We start from the raw sequence: 17,429 nt of genomic DNA on the forward strand, positions 1-17,429 counted from the left end.
TAATTCACAATTAATCAAATATATTCTCAAATATTAATTGTATTCCCCAAGCATAGACTATCAATTGATTAAACAATGTATAATCTATCCAATTGAATCACAAATAATTAAGAAAATTATGTAAACATTTAAAAACTCTGCAAGAGCAGTGATTGAGTGAATTATAATTAAAAATTAGAGAAAATGAAATAGTTACCCATTCTTCATGCGTGAATAGCTTCCTCATTGCCTTGGTTGTGGGAGAATTAGCTCATCATCATGTTGGAAACACACTCAAAATTCATTTTTATTGCTCAAAGGGTGTTTACAAAGATGAAATGGAGAAAAACTATTAAAAACCGGGTTTGCAACAGTTATAAGTGTTACAAACTGAAAAGAACGATAGAACAAAGTACTGTCGCTGATTCTCGACCCTCGCATGTGTGTCGTTTCCATTGTTGAGAAACGACTGTTGTTGCGCGCCTAATGTTCTTGGTGTTCTTCACAGCAGCAGAAATGGTGATTCTTCTGCAACTCGACTTTCACAGCTCTGTAATCCCCTCCAAACTCTCCGTATAATCTCTTCATACTTCAGGCAGTAAAGAAAATATTTTCTTTCCTGAATTAACATTTCACGCGCTAAAATGATGTAATAACACTCCAAACATGATCGTACACGCTCTAAGATTGATTCAACACGCCTCAGACACATATAATCTTTCCAAAACAACAAGAAATCTCGTGAAAACTTCTCGCCTGAACGTGTTACCCTTTTTTCTTCTGGCGGAATATCCAGCCAAACTGGGTCGAACCAAAGGCCTTTACCAAGCCTGATAAGCCCAATCAGTCATCCCAAAGAGTTTCAGCCATTTAGTCTCTTTGATTCCCGTCCAAAATCTGCTACATCCTGTGAGCTTTTCCCGCTAAAACAATTTTTTGAAATGATGAAGACGGAGTCCCCCTAACCAAACCATGGGTGCAAATAGCAGGTGGCGCTCTGGGGGTGCAAATAGCAGGTAGTGCGCCCCTTAGTAATTGGGTGCTGAGGATGAATTTGGGCTACGCATAACCTTGGGTGCCCCTTAGTCAAATCTGGGGTTCGTATAACAAATGTCCTCCGAGGGTCCAAATAACACTTTTTGAGCAACTTTTTCCATACAAGTGTATTTCTCCAAAAACACCTACACAAATATAAAAACACCATAATAAGTACAAAATCAAGCACTAGCAATAGAGACACTGAGGACAATTCAGACACAAAAATGTGTCTATCAAATACCCCCAAACTTATTATTTTCTAGTCCTCGAGCAAATCTAATATAAAATGACTACACTTAGCACGTGCAGCAAGCCGTTAAACCGCTAAGTGGCCCTAGCGGCGGAGTGTTGTATCCGAAGGGTTTACCAGAGGTGTACCCACAAAACCTTTACTCCAGACCCTAGCTATCTACGCAGAACCTTGGAAGGCACTAAATAATCTCCTTGGTTGGCATACAATCATTGACTATAGGAGGAAGTACCCTGATGCGAAAGGTAAACCTTTACTCCAGATACCGGTCTGACTAATATCAACACAACCGGCATATACAAGGGGACCAGTGGTCGATAAACCTAACTCTAGGTCAACACAACTGGCATATACAAGGGCACCAGTGGTCGACTTTATTGAATTTATTCCGGTTGGTCTGATGGTCTGGTTACAAACTTTTTTTTTTTTTGTATCTCAATCACCATATTTCACATAGCAAAGGTAACAACTTGTGTCGTGTGCCCCAGCAAATCACTTAAAAAATAAAAACAGAAGGGATTAGGATTCAACGAGTTATGGCGAAACTACCATTTTTTTTTAATTCTAACACCTGAGCTCTGTGCTTTTATGAATAGACTCTTTAGATGTTTCCATCTAATCAGATTGGTTCCTCAACTCCTACAACCAAGATGTTCCCATCCACTTAGATTGGTTAGTGCCAACCTTAATAAGCATAAATTTCTAGGCTCTGGAATTTATTTATTGCAACTAAAATCTAACAAAAAGTTTCTTCCCCACCCCCAAACTTAAATCTAACATTGTCCTCAATGTTTCTAATTAAAGAGCAATACCAAAAAGCAAAGTAACATGGGGAATCAGTAAAGAGAGAAGTCGGAAAGATAGTACCTGGGTGAAGAGAGAAATCAAAAACTAATATACAACATACAATCGCCTCGATGGTCAATCAAGGGTAAACAGGGTCCTCCAGAGGGACCTCCTCAACATCACCTGTAGGAAAGGGCTCTAAAAAGGGTTTCAATCTCTGACCATTAACCTTCGAATAACTACTACCATCTGGTGTCTCGATCTCAACAGCTCCATGAGGAAAGACCGTGCGAACAATAAAAGGACCCGTCCACCGAGAACGTAACTTCCCAGGGAAAAGATGCAAGCGGGTATCACACAGAAGAACTTTTTGACCTGGAGAAAATGACTTCCTTAAAATATTTCTATCATGCACAAGTTTCATTTTGTTCTTATACTCCTTCGCACTATCGTAAGCATCTATACGAATCTCTTCCAACTCATTGAGCTGGAGTTTCCTATGGGCTCCTGCCTTGTCAAGTGAAAAATTTAGCTTCTTAACATCCTAATAAGCTCTATGTTCTAACTCAACAGGTAAATGACATGCCTTGCCATACACAAGCTGATAAGGCGACATTCCAGTGGGGGTCTTAAACGCATTATGGTAAGCCATAAGGCATCAGTAATCTAGACGACCAGTCTTTCCGATTAGGATTAACTGTTTTCTCTAATATACGCTTTATCTCCCTATTGGAAACCTCTACCTGACCACTAGTCTGTGGATGATACGGGGTAGCTACCTTATGTGTAATACCATGTTTCTTCATCAAAGGCCTAAAAGGTCCATTACAAAAGTGCGACCCTCCATCACTAATTATAGCTCGCGGTGTACCAAAAACGTGTAAGTATATTATTTTTCAAGAACTCAATCACAACCCTATGGTCATTTGTTTTACACGCAACCGCCTCAATCCACTTAGAGACATAGTCTACAGCGACAAGGATGTAAAGGTTACCAAAAGAATTAGGAAACGGACCCATAAAGTCAATACCCCACACATCAAAGAACTCAACAACTAAAATAGGGTTCAAGGGCATCATGTTCCTACGGGAAATGATTCTTAATTTCTGGCAACGCTCACAAGTAACACAGTGACTATGGGAGTCTTTAAACAACGAAGGCCAATAGAATCCACACTGCAATATCTTAGCATCAACCTTCTTAGCACTAAAGTGACCCCCACAATCATGATCATGACAAAAGGAAATAATACTGGACTGGTCACTCTCAGGTATACATCTCCTAATAATCTGGTCTGGACAATACTTAAAAAAATAAGGATCATCCCAAAAGAAGTGCTTCACCTCGGCTAAAAACCTAGAACGATCTTGTTTACCCCAATGTTGGGCATTCGACCAGTAACAATATAATTCACTATATTCGCATACCAAGGTGCTTGGGTAACAAAGAACAGTTGTTCATCAGGAAAACTATCCCTAACCGGAGGAGAATCATTAGGGGTATCCACAACAAGCCTAGACAAGTGTCTGCTACTACATTTTTTGCACCTTTTTTATCTCTAATGTCTAAGGAAAATTCCTGCAACAATAGGATCCATCTAATCAATCTAGGTTTAGTATCCTTCTTGGAAATAAGATACTTCAAAGCAGCATGATCAGTAAAGATTATGACCTTAGAACCTAAGAGGTAGGATCTAAACTTGTCTAAGGCAAACACAATAGCTAATAGTTCCTTCTCCTTAGTGGTATAGTTCAACTGGGCATCATTCAGAGTTTTGCTAGCATAGTAAATCACATGAAGTAACTTATTTTCTCGCTGACCTAGCATAACACCAATAGCATAATCTGAATCATCACACATGATCTCAAAGGGTAGGTTCCAGTTGGGTGCCTGGACTATGGGGGCGGTAGTGAGTAAATTCTTAAGCTTCTCAAAAGCCTCTAAACAAGCATCATCAAAGACAAACTTAACGTCTTTTGCAAGCAAATTGCAAAGAGGTCTAGAAATTAAGCTAAAATCCTTAATGGATCGACGATAAAAACCTGCATTCCCTAAGAATGACCTAATATCTCTTACGGTTTTTGGGACCTGTAAAGTTTTAATGAGGTCAACTTTGGCTCTATCTACCTTTATACCCTTCGAAGATACGATATGCTCTAGAACAATTCCTGAACGAACCATGAAGTGACATTTCTCCCAATTAAGCACTAAATTCTTTTCCTTACACCTAGTCAAAACTAATGATAAATGATGCAAGCACTCATCGAAAGACGAACCAAAAACTGAAAAATCATCCATAAAGACCTCTAAGAATCGTTCTACCATGTCAGAAATATGCTCAGAATACAACGCTGAAAGGTCGCAGGGGCATTACATAGCCCAAAAGGCATGCGTCTATACGCAAAGGTACCAAAGGGACAGGTGAAAGTGGTTTTCTCTTGGTCTTCTGGGGCAATAACAACCTGATTATAACCGCAGTATCCATCTAAAAAGCAATAATGGCTACGTCCATCTAATCTCTCTAGCATTTGGTCGATGAAGAGAATAGGAAAGTGGTCCTTCCTAGTGACCTTGTTCAATTTCCTATAGTCAATACAGACACGCCAACCCGTGGTCACCCGGGTTGGGATTAACTCATTGTTATCATTATGGACTACAGTAATACCAGATTTCTTGGGAACAACCTGAACGGGGCTGACCCACTTACTGTCTGAAATGGGGTAGATAATGCCTGCATCTAACAGCTTAAGAACCTCGGTTCGAACTACTTCTTTCATATTATGGTTCAATCGATGTTGCATCTCCCTAGAAGGTTTGGTGTCATTCTCTATATAGATATGATGCATACAATCAGTAGGACTTATACCCTTAATGTCTGTTATGGTCCACCCTAAAGCTTCCTTGTTATTCTGAAGGAGAAGAACAATATTATTAGGAGAGTAGTGTAGAATCATTACATAGTTTGCCTTATATAAAACCATATGAATCTAGTTGGACCACACATCCATGGACCGTAGGCCCTGTAACATTAACTAATTAATTGAAATATTGATTTCTGGATCAATATTAAAATATTGATGTTTGAACATGTTCATAATTATGCTAGACAGAGCTTTCAGTTCAAAACCCTAATTATGATGATCAATTGATGATCGACTGAGAGTCAACCAATCATGAGAGAGGGACCGCCTCTACTAGTGATTGAATGACCATGTAGTGTTTGGATGCTAGACTGAGCATTTACCAAACTTCAGAGCAGTTGATGAAAGGATGATTAATTGATGTTTAATGATTATTAAATTGTGTTTGACTGAGCAATAGGTAGTATAACCTAGTCATGGAGAGAGGAGGAACCGATCAATAGGTGTAAAACCGGCCCTTGGTGGTCGTGGGACCATCTGATGGTGGGTGGATGACTATTCCCAGTTGTAGGAAGAAGTTTGAACCAAATATGGACTCTAGATGATTAATCGGGTCAAAAATCATCAAGAAATATGGGACCGGCTTCTGCAAGCCAAAGGGTCGACCATGACCGGTCATGATGGCGTTACCGTGTCGCCATGATCTTCGCGGTCCAATCCTGATAATTTTGATATTTTCTGATGGTCCATCGGGCATTATTTCATCCTTGTACGAAGAATTTGAGTTTAACTAGAAATCTTAATAGTGGTGGAAGGACCACTTATTAAATGTATTAAAACAATAGTATTTTCATATTTCTCATGGTGGTAGAAGGACAAGTCATGATGGTTGCAGGACCACTTGTTTTGCTAACCACATGATTTATGAAGGCATGTAGAAGTTTCAGGAGTTTTGACTGAAAGAGAAATCCTTGAAAAAGCAAAACCCTAATAATAATAATAAAATAAGGAAAAGAAGGGTGGGCCGGCTAGACGTGTGGGCTCACCCTCACGGTTCCTTTATTATTTTATCTCCCTTCCCTTTCCTTCTTTGATTAGACTTCAATTCCTAGTTCTTTCATGTTTTTGGATGCTCCTTTGAGCGTTATTACTAAATACACCCGTGCCTCTTGCTCGGGCTCACTCGGGGGTGCCCCAAATGTCCGAAAGGTCAATATCCATTACTTTCCATGGAATTCGACTAAGAAAATCCATGTATCCTTAGTAGGTGAATATTTAAGGTTTAATCAGTATATAATTTCTAGGAATTCAATCCGATGAATAATTCTACTAGATTTAATTAACTCGTTGCTCTATACCAGCATGCAATATGTCTAGGAGCATTTAGATATGACGTGATCAGCATCATACATTGTTCCGGGTTAATACAGACACCAGTGATGAATTCTGAATTCCATACAAATGTGTTGAGTCTTTCAACTTTAATCATGAAATACATGATGTTAGAGCATTGCTCGGTAGAACTCGCAAGCGTTGCTATCTCAAGCTTGTTTATCAAGTTTAGGTGATCAAAACTATAAGTCTTGACTTCTAGTCTACTTATAGCTATGTCTCGGATTATGATAGAATGTGTAGTTGAGATTTTGACTTCACAACGTTCATCGATTGAAGACGAATATCTACCGATGAGAGCTTGGAGGAACTTCATCAACAAAAGGTATGTGGAGACTAAAACTTATCTATCACTAAGAATTCTATTATATTTTATCTCCTAATGAGACTAAGTCGCACAACTATATAGACTTTTATATTATACACATTTGATATTTCGAGCTAAGTTTAACTCGGTTATTTATTTCTCGAAATATGTGCTGGAAGCTTTTTACTTTAGCTACGTTCATCATATTCTTGACGAGTTTAGTTAGAAACAATTTATTGGTTGGAAACTAAATAATAAGTCAAAAGATGATCATGTGAAAATCGCCTTGAAACATCTTACATGATTTGTGTGAGATAATCATTTAATGTCGACTCGGAAAGTTTCGTATTGATCATTCAATCACTTGAAAATTACTTATAAGATAATAGTTTGTGTGAGACAGCTATTCCCATCTTCTAAGGATGTTTCGTTGATTGAAATGGGAGTTTAGAACAAATTAACCTTTGTCTGGATACGACACAATATGCATACCAATATGCAAACTGTTGTGGTATGATTCAGGTCCGAAAACCTTGTTTCCATATCAGTATGCGAACGATTTTAACTATTAAAGTCCTGGAACCAAGTTTGCACACCAGTATGCGAATGGTTCTACCTGAGTTAAGGTCTGGGACAGCAGTATGCATACCGGTTTGCAAACTGCTGGACAAGACCAAAGTCCGGAAGCTATAGTTTATGTATCCGTATGTGAACTTAGTGGTTAAAGTTATAAAATTGGTTAAGTACGTTTTCATACTCATGAACAAATACATTTATGAATTAAGAAATGAAATCTTTGCAAACTGTGGCTTAATGTTCATGAATTAATGCACATGAATCAATCCGATTTTGATTCAATTGGTACATATATATTAATATGAAATAGTGAACAATTGAACAACTCTATTTGAAACACAATTATATTCTTTTGGTTATCTTTCATGTTTGATTGATCATCATATTTTATCTAGAAGTGTTAGATGAATGTGGTTAAGACAAAAGTGTTCATATGGCTAACTTCGATCAACTATTATTGAGCCAACTCAATATACACGTTTAGGTACGGTTACCCATATCTAAATGAAAGTATATGTCATTTGTGTATAAGAAGCTAAGACCATATAACGGTGGAAAGATATTTCTTTGGTTTTAAGCAGATTTTGCTTCAATCTTAAATCAGGTTTTCATCTAACGGTGAATATTGAATGCTTTATTACTAAGCCATCTTAGCTTTGATTGAAAGAAAACGCTGATTTGAAAGACTATATAAGGGAGAACTCTAGAAATTGGAAAACCTAATCCCTGCACTTTCCTGTGTCCTAGTTGCGACTAGAGTCGATTCTCCTTTAACCTAGGTTTGTCCAAAACCATTATTGGTTAACGACTTGAAAACTTCATTTGGGATTCGTGAAGCCAGACCCAACTATTTTCTCTATAGCTGCACGATCTGATGTTACTTGTTTTATCGTATTGAGTACAATCTTCTCTAAGATTAACTCGAGATTTATCTCCGATAGGTAAGATACAAAAAGTAATCACAAAGCTCTTCGTCTCATTCTTTGTGGTTCCAAAATAACTTCTTCTACTACCATATAGTTAAGTTATTGTGAGATGAGTGATATTCTAGACTGTTCTTCGGGAATATAAGACCAGCTTATCAATTGGTTCCTGTTCACCTTGATTTATCAAAAGACCGAACAAAAACTTCATAGGTACTTTTGTGGGAGACAAATTTATCTATCATAATAGATTTATCTGTGGGAGACAAATTTCTTTATAAGTCTTCGACTTTGGGTCGTTGCAACTCTTAGTTGTGGGTGAGATCAGCTAAGGGAATCAAGTGCATAGAGTCCTACTGGGATTCAGAGGCGTAAGGAAAACGACTGTACCTTAATTGGTGTGAGACTTGGTTTGAGCTCCACTAAATTCCAGTCCAAAGTTAACTTGTAGTAGGCTAGTGTCTTTAGCGGCTTAATACTGTGTGGTGTTCAAATCTGTATTAGGTCCCGGGGGTTTTATGCATTTGTGGTTTCCTCATTAACATAATTTCTGGTCTTTGTGTTATTTCTTTTCCGCATTATATTTGTTTATAATTAAAATATCATAGGTTGTGCGTGGTTCAATCAATTGGTAAATCCAACCTTTGGTTGTTTATATAAATTGATTGACACTTGGGTATTGTTCTTTGGTACCGTCCAAGTTATTTCTCATATCAATCGGGCTCACAGATTTATATCTGATCGATTGCAGATTGTTTTGAGGAATTGAGATATAACTGTTTGGTATATTTATTGATTGAGCTCGCTTTATTAGTTGGCGCTCTCGGAATTATATTGTTGTTAGTCCATATAGATTTTCGAACGAATTATTGGTGTGTTTGTTATACCCCCGCTTTTTCAATTGGTATCAGAGTAGGCAAACACGTTAAAGACCTCATAAGTCTGTGTTTGTAGCAATCTGACTCGATGGACGGATGTGCTATCTCAAATATCGCATCGCCAGTTCAGAAACAGTCTGACTTGGTTCAAAGCAGTGATTCTATTGAGTAACTTCTCACGTCTTCTCTACTGATTGAAACCATGTATGACTGGAAACTCGTCTAGACGAACAGTTAGATGATCTTTCAGATGATGGAAAAGATGTTGATGAGGAAATCTCACAATACATCAAGCTTTTTGACCATCTCATAAATAAAAAGAAGTCAACATCTTGTTTGACTGAGTTTCTGACTCCTCTCTGTTAAAAAAAGAAAGAAAAAAATGAAACAACTCTTTAATGTTTTCTATTGTGGATATCTCTTACAATATCTTCTTAAAGATCAAGAAGAAGAATTACGTTCAAAGAATTCTGAATGTGAAAATCTTCGTCGAAATCTCTTTGTGTTGAAAGAAAAACTTGCAGAATCTGAAGCAAGATGTATCTCTCAACAAAGTTGTTTTAATGACAGAAAAAATGTTTTTCTTTCTCGAGAAAAATAATTGGAGGCTGACCTTTCTGCTGCACTCAATAAGGTAAAATTACTGGAAGAAAACTTGAATAAGTTTAAAGTTAGTTCAACAAAATTGTCCACTATGCTGGGAGCTTGTAAAAAACATCTTGACACACGAGGTTTGGGATATGAAGGAAAAGACGCTTCAAGTAGTAGTTTGATTGATTTTGTTGGTACTAATAGCAATCTCCAGCAGATAAATCTCACTGATAGCAAAAGTAAAAATTTACCTTCTACGGCAGAAATTTCTAAGAACAAGGGCAGTCAACCTATAAATACATCCCATACGAGAACTAGTAATAACATTCCATTCAAGTGTTATTATTGCATAAACAAGTGTCACCTTGAAATGTGATGTCGTTTCCGTTTGCGGAAAGAAAAGCTTCACAATATTCTTGTCTGGATGTCTAAGGAAGTAATCAAACCTGTCTCTCATATTACTGGTTTTAAAGTCCAACTTTCAGGCAAAGAAAGTGTGGTGATGAGCCAATTTTTGCTTCTAAAGATAACACAAAGACTTTTCATAAAAGGAATAATGTTATAAGGACAAATGGCTATTTTGTTGATCCAATAAGTAGAAAGGAATTTCTGCAAAAGGAAAAATCTTCAAACGCTCATATCATGGCTGAAGAGTGTTTTGGATCAAAAGTGTCAATCGTTCCTTAATACATTCACATTAATAACCTTGTTCAAAACTCAAGACCAGTATAAATAAACTCAAGCGCAACATTAAGAAGGCAAGGAAGACAACAACTTCAGGTATCTCTTGTCCTCTTTTTATTGATTCCCTTGAGACTAACTCTATTGATTTCTCTGACGTTTTTTGTAAAAGAAAAGGATAGAGTGTCAACACCCTTGATGAGCAAAATGCTCATCATATTACAACATGACTGCTTACAGTTGTGCGTTCTCTTTGAGACCGGGTGAGGATGCACATGATTCTCAAGAAGATACTTTCTTCTTGACAAAGTGGTCTTTGTTGTATCTATTTTCTATTAAAAATAATGATCATCTTACTGTTGAGCCTTGCTCCGGTTAATCATCACACTTGATAATGTAAATGATCAATATCTCTTGAAGTAATACTCCTTGTTACTTGCTCTGAGAAGCTTCTTTTTGGTCTTTCCCTTAACACAATGGATTTGTTGTTTTATCAACAAAAATTCTTATGCCTAAATCTATTTAAGTTAAGATAAAACGTGTTTTTAATATGGATCAATTGGTTCCTTGGTTATGATTTTTTTTCATGACCACGAACCATTCATGCACCAGGTTCATGATCGAACATATGATTCCAACACTATCATGTTTGGAAAGATTGATATGTGTCCCCGGGGTTTTCCTATGAAACGCGCACACACACGCACACACACACACACACATATATATATCAAAGGCTCTCTTTCTTTTGATATATGTATGTCCCGTAACCTAAAGAAAAATTCTTGTGATATCATGAACTGCACGATGGATGGATGCAAAAAGGAAGAAAAAATCGAAGATGAAAAGGTTATTGAGTTTCATAAGGATCCTCTTGTGATATTTTATGCATGCCATCTCGAAGACAATAGACCTGTTCATATGTCATCCGATTTGGTAGGGAATCTTCTTCGTGATTTTGAGGTTGTTCGTGATCAACTTAAAATTGCTACAAAGAATCTTGAATTCCTAAAGACTGAAATGAAGAGAGCAACTGATGATCTTGCTGTTGTTCGATCTCTAGTTGCTGATTATGTCTAAGTTTTTAAGTATTTTAGGAGTTGATTTTATTTTGTCTAGGAAACTTCTTATTAGAATTTATTCTTGTGTTTAAGAAGGATAACTTTTTTTTTGGGGTTTGGAATAAAAAATATTGTGATTACACATAACTATTGCCAATGATTTTCATCTTGTAATGTTTTAGATTTATTTATTTAAATTCTAAGTTACTTGGAAGATGATTTTGCAGTATTAATGTTTATTGGTTTTATATATTGCAAAAATATATTATGAGATATGTGTGTTTACGTCTGTGAACTATGATTATCTCATATATGTCAAAAGTTAAGCCTATCATGTCTTTATGCAAATATTGATGAAAGATAGAATGAACTTTTGGATATTCCGCAGTATTAATCTTTCCCTGATCTATTTCTATGTGAAAGTATTGTATGGCTCCGTAAGTTTTCTTATTTTGAGCATTTCTGACTAAATTAATCTATAAGGTATTCTTGTGATTAATTTAATCGAGTTTTCTGGATACAAATTCATGTTTCATGTGATTTTTTAATGTCCAAAGAAATCCTTCTTTTCTTGTTAAAATTAAGGTCGCTCTTGTTGTTCTTTGGGGAATGACATTTTATGGGGGGAGTTCTTAATTGAACATGTGCTTAATTGCCAAATCTTTGTGGAGAGTGCGACTGTGGAATATTATAGGCGTTGTCTTGTATCTTTATAAACTCTTTGGTGAATACACTAAGTTTCGACTATGTGATATCATTGAAACAAAGTTGATATATTATCTTTTAGTCATGAATTATCTCTTTGAGGATTTTATTTTGATCCTGCAATTTTCGTATCTTTGCCAATTTATATTGACAAAAATGGGGAAAATTATTTGGTAGTTCACACTACATACATATGGTTTACGGATCATTATGTAAGGGGGAGTGGTTTGTGAGATGGAAGTATTGACTAAGGGAGAGTGATACATATCACCGTAGTATTATTGTCAAAGTTGTGATACAATTAGACTTTGATATTGTGTGATAATACTATGACATTGTATAACAATGATTGGGAACATATGTTTTCTTATTGTTATGGCTATGGATCTTCAACAACAATGATGCTGAGTTGAACACGTGCAAAATCATTGGAGTACTTGGAGTGGCAAGAAATTCAAGGAATGTTGAAGAACCAAGTAAATCAAGCATGATGGATGAGAAGCTACAAAGTTTATTTATTTTGTAATCCATATGTATTGATAGTTTTGTCACTAAATTTGACAAAGGGGGAGATTGTTAGAGCATTGATCGGTTGAACTCGCAAGCGTTGCTATCTCAAGCTTGTTTGTCAAGTTTAGGTGCTCAAAACTATAAGTATTGATTTCTAGTATACTTATAGTTATGTCTCGGATTAGGATGGAATACGTAGTTGAGCTTTAGACTTCACGGCGTTCATCGATTGAAGACGAAGATATATTGAGAAGAGCTTGGAGGAACTTCATCAACAGAAGGTATGTGAAGACTAAAACTTATCTATCATTCAGAAGTCTATTATATTTTATCTCCTAATGATACTAAGTCGTATAGCCATATAGACTTTTATATTATACACATTTGATATTTCGAGTCGAGTTTAACTCGGTTATCTATTTCTCGAAATATGTGTTGGAAGCTTTTTGCTTCAGCTACGTTCATCATATTCTTGACGATTTTAGTTGGAAACAGTTTATTTGTTGAAAACTAAATAATAAGTTAAAAGATGATCATGTGAAAATCGCCTTGAGACATCTTACATGATTTGTGTGAGACAATCATTTGATATCGACTCGGAAAGTTTCGTATTGATTATTCAATCACTTGAAAATTACTTATAATCTAATAGCTTGTGTGAGACAACTATTGTCGTCTTTTAAGGATGTTTCAATGGTTGAAATGCGAGTTTAAAACAAATTAACCTTTGTCTGGATACAACACAGTATGCAAACTAGTGTGGTATGATTCAGGTCCGGAAACCTTGTTTGCATAACAATATGCGAACGGTTTTAATTGTTAAAGTCTGGGAACCAAGTTTACATACTAATATGCGAACGGTTCTACCCGAGTTAATTAAGGTCCGTGATGGTAGTATGCATATAGATTTGCAAACTGCTGGACAAGATCAAAGTCTGAAAGCTATAGTTTGCATACCTGTTTGCAAACTTAGTGGTTAAAGTTCTAAAATCGGTTAAGTATGTTTTCATACTCATGAAAAAAATATTTATTAATTAAGGAATGCAATCTTTGCAAATGGCTTAATGTTCATGAATTGATTCTCATGAATCAATCCGATTTTGATTCAATTAGTTCATATATATTTCTGTGAGATAGTGAACAATTGAACAACTCTATCTGAAATACAATTAGATTCATTTGATTATCTTTCATGTTTGATTGATCATCATATTTGACCTATAAGTGTTAGATGAATGTGGTTAAGACAAAAGTGTTCATATGGATAACTTCGGTTAATTATTATTGAGCCAACTCAATATACACGTTTAGGTACGGTTACCCATATCTAAATGAAAGTATATTTCATTTGTGTGTAACAAGCTAAGACCATCTAACGGTGGAGAGATATTGCTTTTGTTTTAAACAAACTTAGCTTGAATATTAAATCAGGTTTTCATCTAACGGTGAATATTGAATTCTCTGTTACTAAGCTATCTTAGCTTTGATTGAAAGAAAACCCTAATTCGAAAGACTATATGAGGGAGAACTCTAGCAACTGGAAAACCTAATCCCAACACTTTTATGTGTCCTAGTTGCGACTAGAGTCGATTCTCCTTTAACCTAGGTTTTTCCAAAACCACTATAGGTTAACGACTTGAAGACTTCATTTGGGATTCATGAAGCCAGACTCAACTATTTTCTCTGTAGTTGCGTGATCTGATCTTACTTGTTCTATCGTATTGAGTACTATCTTCTCTAAGATTAACTCGAGATTTATGTCTGATAGGTAAGATATAAAAAGTAATCACAAAGCTCTTCGTCTCATTCTTTGTGATTCCACAATAACTTCTTCTACTACCATATAGTTAAGTTATTATGAGGTGATTGATATTTATAGGCTGTTCTTCGGGAATATAAGAACGGATGATCAATTGGTTCTTGTTCACCTTGATTTATCAAAAGACGAAACAAAAAATTCATATGTACTTTTGTGGGAGACAGATTTATCTATCATAATAGACTTATCTATGGGAGACAGATTTGTTTATAAGTCTTCGACTTTGGGTCGTAGCAACCCTTAGTTGTGGGTGAGATCAGCTAAGGGAATCAAGTGCGTAGAGTCATGTTGGGATTCAGACGCGTAAGGAACATCACTGTACCTTAATCGGTGTGAGGCTTGGTTAGGGCTCAACTACATTCCAGTCCGAAGTTAACTTGTAGTAGGCTAGTGTCTGTAGCGACTTAATACAGTGTGGTGTTAAAATATGGACTAGGTCTCAGGGGTTTTCTAGGTAGTGCAGCTCTGACGTACATAATTACCAAAGCCAATTTCATAGAAAATGCGTCTTAAGTTGCTATGTTTTTACCCTCAATAGTTCGAAGTAACCTTGCCCTTGAAACCTTTGTAACAATTCAAAAAAACTTTCAATTCAATCCTCTGGAAAATAGCCAATGATGCAACTTCTTTCAGATCTTAGATACGCTAGGATACCAAGTATCAAATAAGAAAGGGAAAACACAAAATAAAAACACAATAACAAAACATTTTCTCAGTGTAAAACAATAATAGACAATAAAATAGTGCAGTACTGATTCTCGATCTTCAAGTTCGTTGTTTCAGCACCGAAGGAGTTATAGATCCATAAGCAATAAGAAAGAAACAAATCAATGAATACAAACTATAACATGATTTGACCTTACCTTTAGGTTTCTTTTTTCATTTCCTTCCTTCTTACCACCGCCGGAACTACCACCTAAGTAATCAATATCCCCATCTTTAAAAGTGAAAATCAAAGATACCCATCAATATTAGGATCAGAACAAAACATTTTAAGTATAACGAATACTCACTGTTAGAAAGATACTCCCATACATCCACATACCAACAAACTCAAGACTAAACAAATAATAAAATTCGGAATTTATGAAAAACCAGTGCCAAAATAGTTCGTGATTGTAATCTAAACATCATCATTATGAAACTATAACCTCATATAAAAAATTACTACAAGAGACAATATTAATTTTCTAATCAAGATGAGAATTGAAAATCCTAAAACTGGAATTTAACAGTGGATGAAGTATACCTCAAAGGAGAAGAGGTGTTTGAGAAGCGTTTTGTTATGCAATGAAAGAAAACCCAATGAGAGAGGCATTCCATGGGAACAACAACCATGAATTTCCCTACAGAACAAAATGAAACGGCCTAAATTAAACGTGATTATCTTAAGATTTAAGAATGGGATTTGAATTGAAGCAGAACAAATTTTGATCATCAAAATGAAAATCATTAAAAATGAAGGATAAAAAATGGCTTCTTTCTATTCGGAAGAAAACGAAAAGAAACTCAAAAAGAAAGAAAACGTAAATCCAATAAACAAAATTTAGAATCTTAAACTAAACCCACAATCATATATTTTTGTAAGAAACCAAAGCTGAACATACAAAGATATTATTATCTTCATCAACTTAACAGAAGATTTGGTTAATGTAAACCCCATGACTCCTCCACGACTGCGTCAGTTAGAGGGGGGAGGAGAGAAAAAAAAACTGCGTAGAAGAACTGAATAGTTTTTTCTCAGAGAAGAAAACACCCCGGACCTGACTTTTGATGCCTCCTAATAATTTGAGCGGGTATAAATACAAAAATTAATTACATAGATCAACCACAACCATAGATTTATCTTTGCCGAGGATAAATCTGGACCGCCACTTACATAGGCAAACTTATCCAAACTATGTTTTGTATTCTAGATATAATTGAAATATCATAGGTTGTGCGTAGTTCAATCAATTGGTAAATCCAACTTTTGGTTGTTGATATAAATTGATTGACACTTGGGCATTGGTCTTTGGTACAGTCCAAGTTATTTCTCATATCAATTGGGCTTACAGATTTCTATCTGTTCGATTGCAGATTGTATTGAAAAATTGAGATATAACTCTTTGACATATTTCTTAATTGAGATCGCTTTATAAGCTGGTGCTCTCGGAATTATATTGGAGTTAGTCCATACAGATTTCCGAACGAATTATTAGGTGTGATTGTTATACCCCCACATTTTCACATGGAATATTAAAAGTTCTGCCTCAGAAACCCTAATATCACTATAATACATTATTACCGCCATGGTATTAACAAACTGCGATTCACCTTATGAAGATACAAATTTCTTATGATTCCAATACCGATCAAAAATGCATAATTTTCCGTTTTGATTTTAGACCTTTGTCAAAAATCCACCATCAACAGGTCTGTATCCTTTTTTTTTTATATATCTATATTATAAGAAGAAGTGGTGTCTGTCTGTGATAAGACCAAGAACGGTTGAGATCGACCGTAAAAGACCAAAACATGGCCAGGATCGACCAATTTATGAAGAGACAAAGGACGACAGATGTTATAAATATTGGATAAATCTGGCCGTTGAAATCGTCATCCTCCAGACAGGATAGACCGATCTGTGACGTATATATCGGGGCTGTTTGGTAACCATTATTTTAATGGATTATCATCCCATAATCCATTATGCAGATTATAATGGATTCTATATGCGTTTGGTAACCATTATAATAATTGCTTATTTTAATCATAATTGAAAAAATCCATTATTTCCATAAACAGAAAAAAGTTGTTTAAAAATTATTATAATCAATTATTTTTTCTTAATAAAATTGAGTTGTGTTTATTCCTCTTATTTTCTATAAACTATCAAGAGAGGGTTAAAAAAACACTAGGGAACTTAGAAAAAAGTTCTAGATCATTATTTTTCCCACTACTTTTAGGGAGCATTTTTCAAAGATAATCAATTATTTGATAAAGGTGTTTGTGAAAATTTATTATAAAAATGATTATACTAAAATTATTTATCTATTTTTGATTATCTATAATCATAAATAGATAATCAT

This window comes from Papaver somniferum, chromosome 8 (assembly GCF_003573695.1).
Source record: "Papaver somniferum cultivar HN1 chromosome 8, ASM357369v1, whole genome shotgun sequence".
NCBI classification, from domain to species: Eukaryota; Viridiplantae; Streptophyta; class Magnoliopsida; order Ranunculales; family Papaveraceae; genus Papaver; species Papaver somniferum.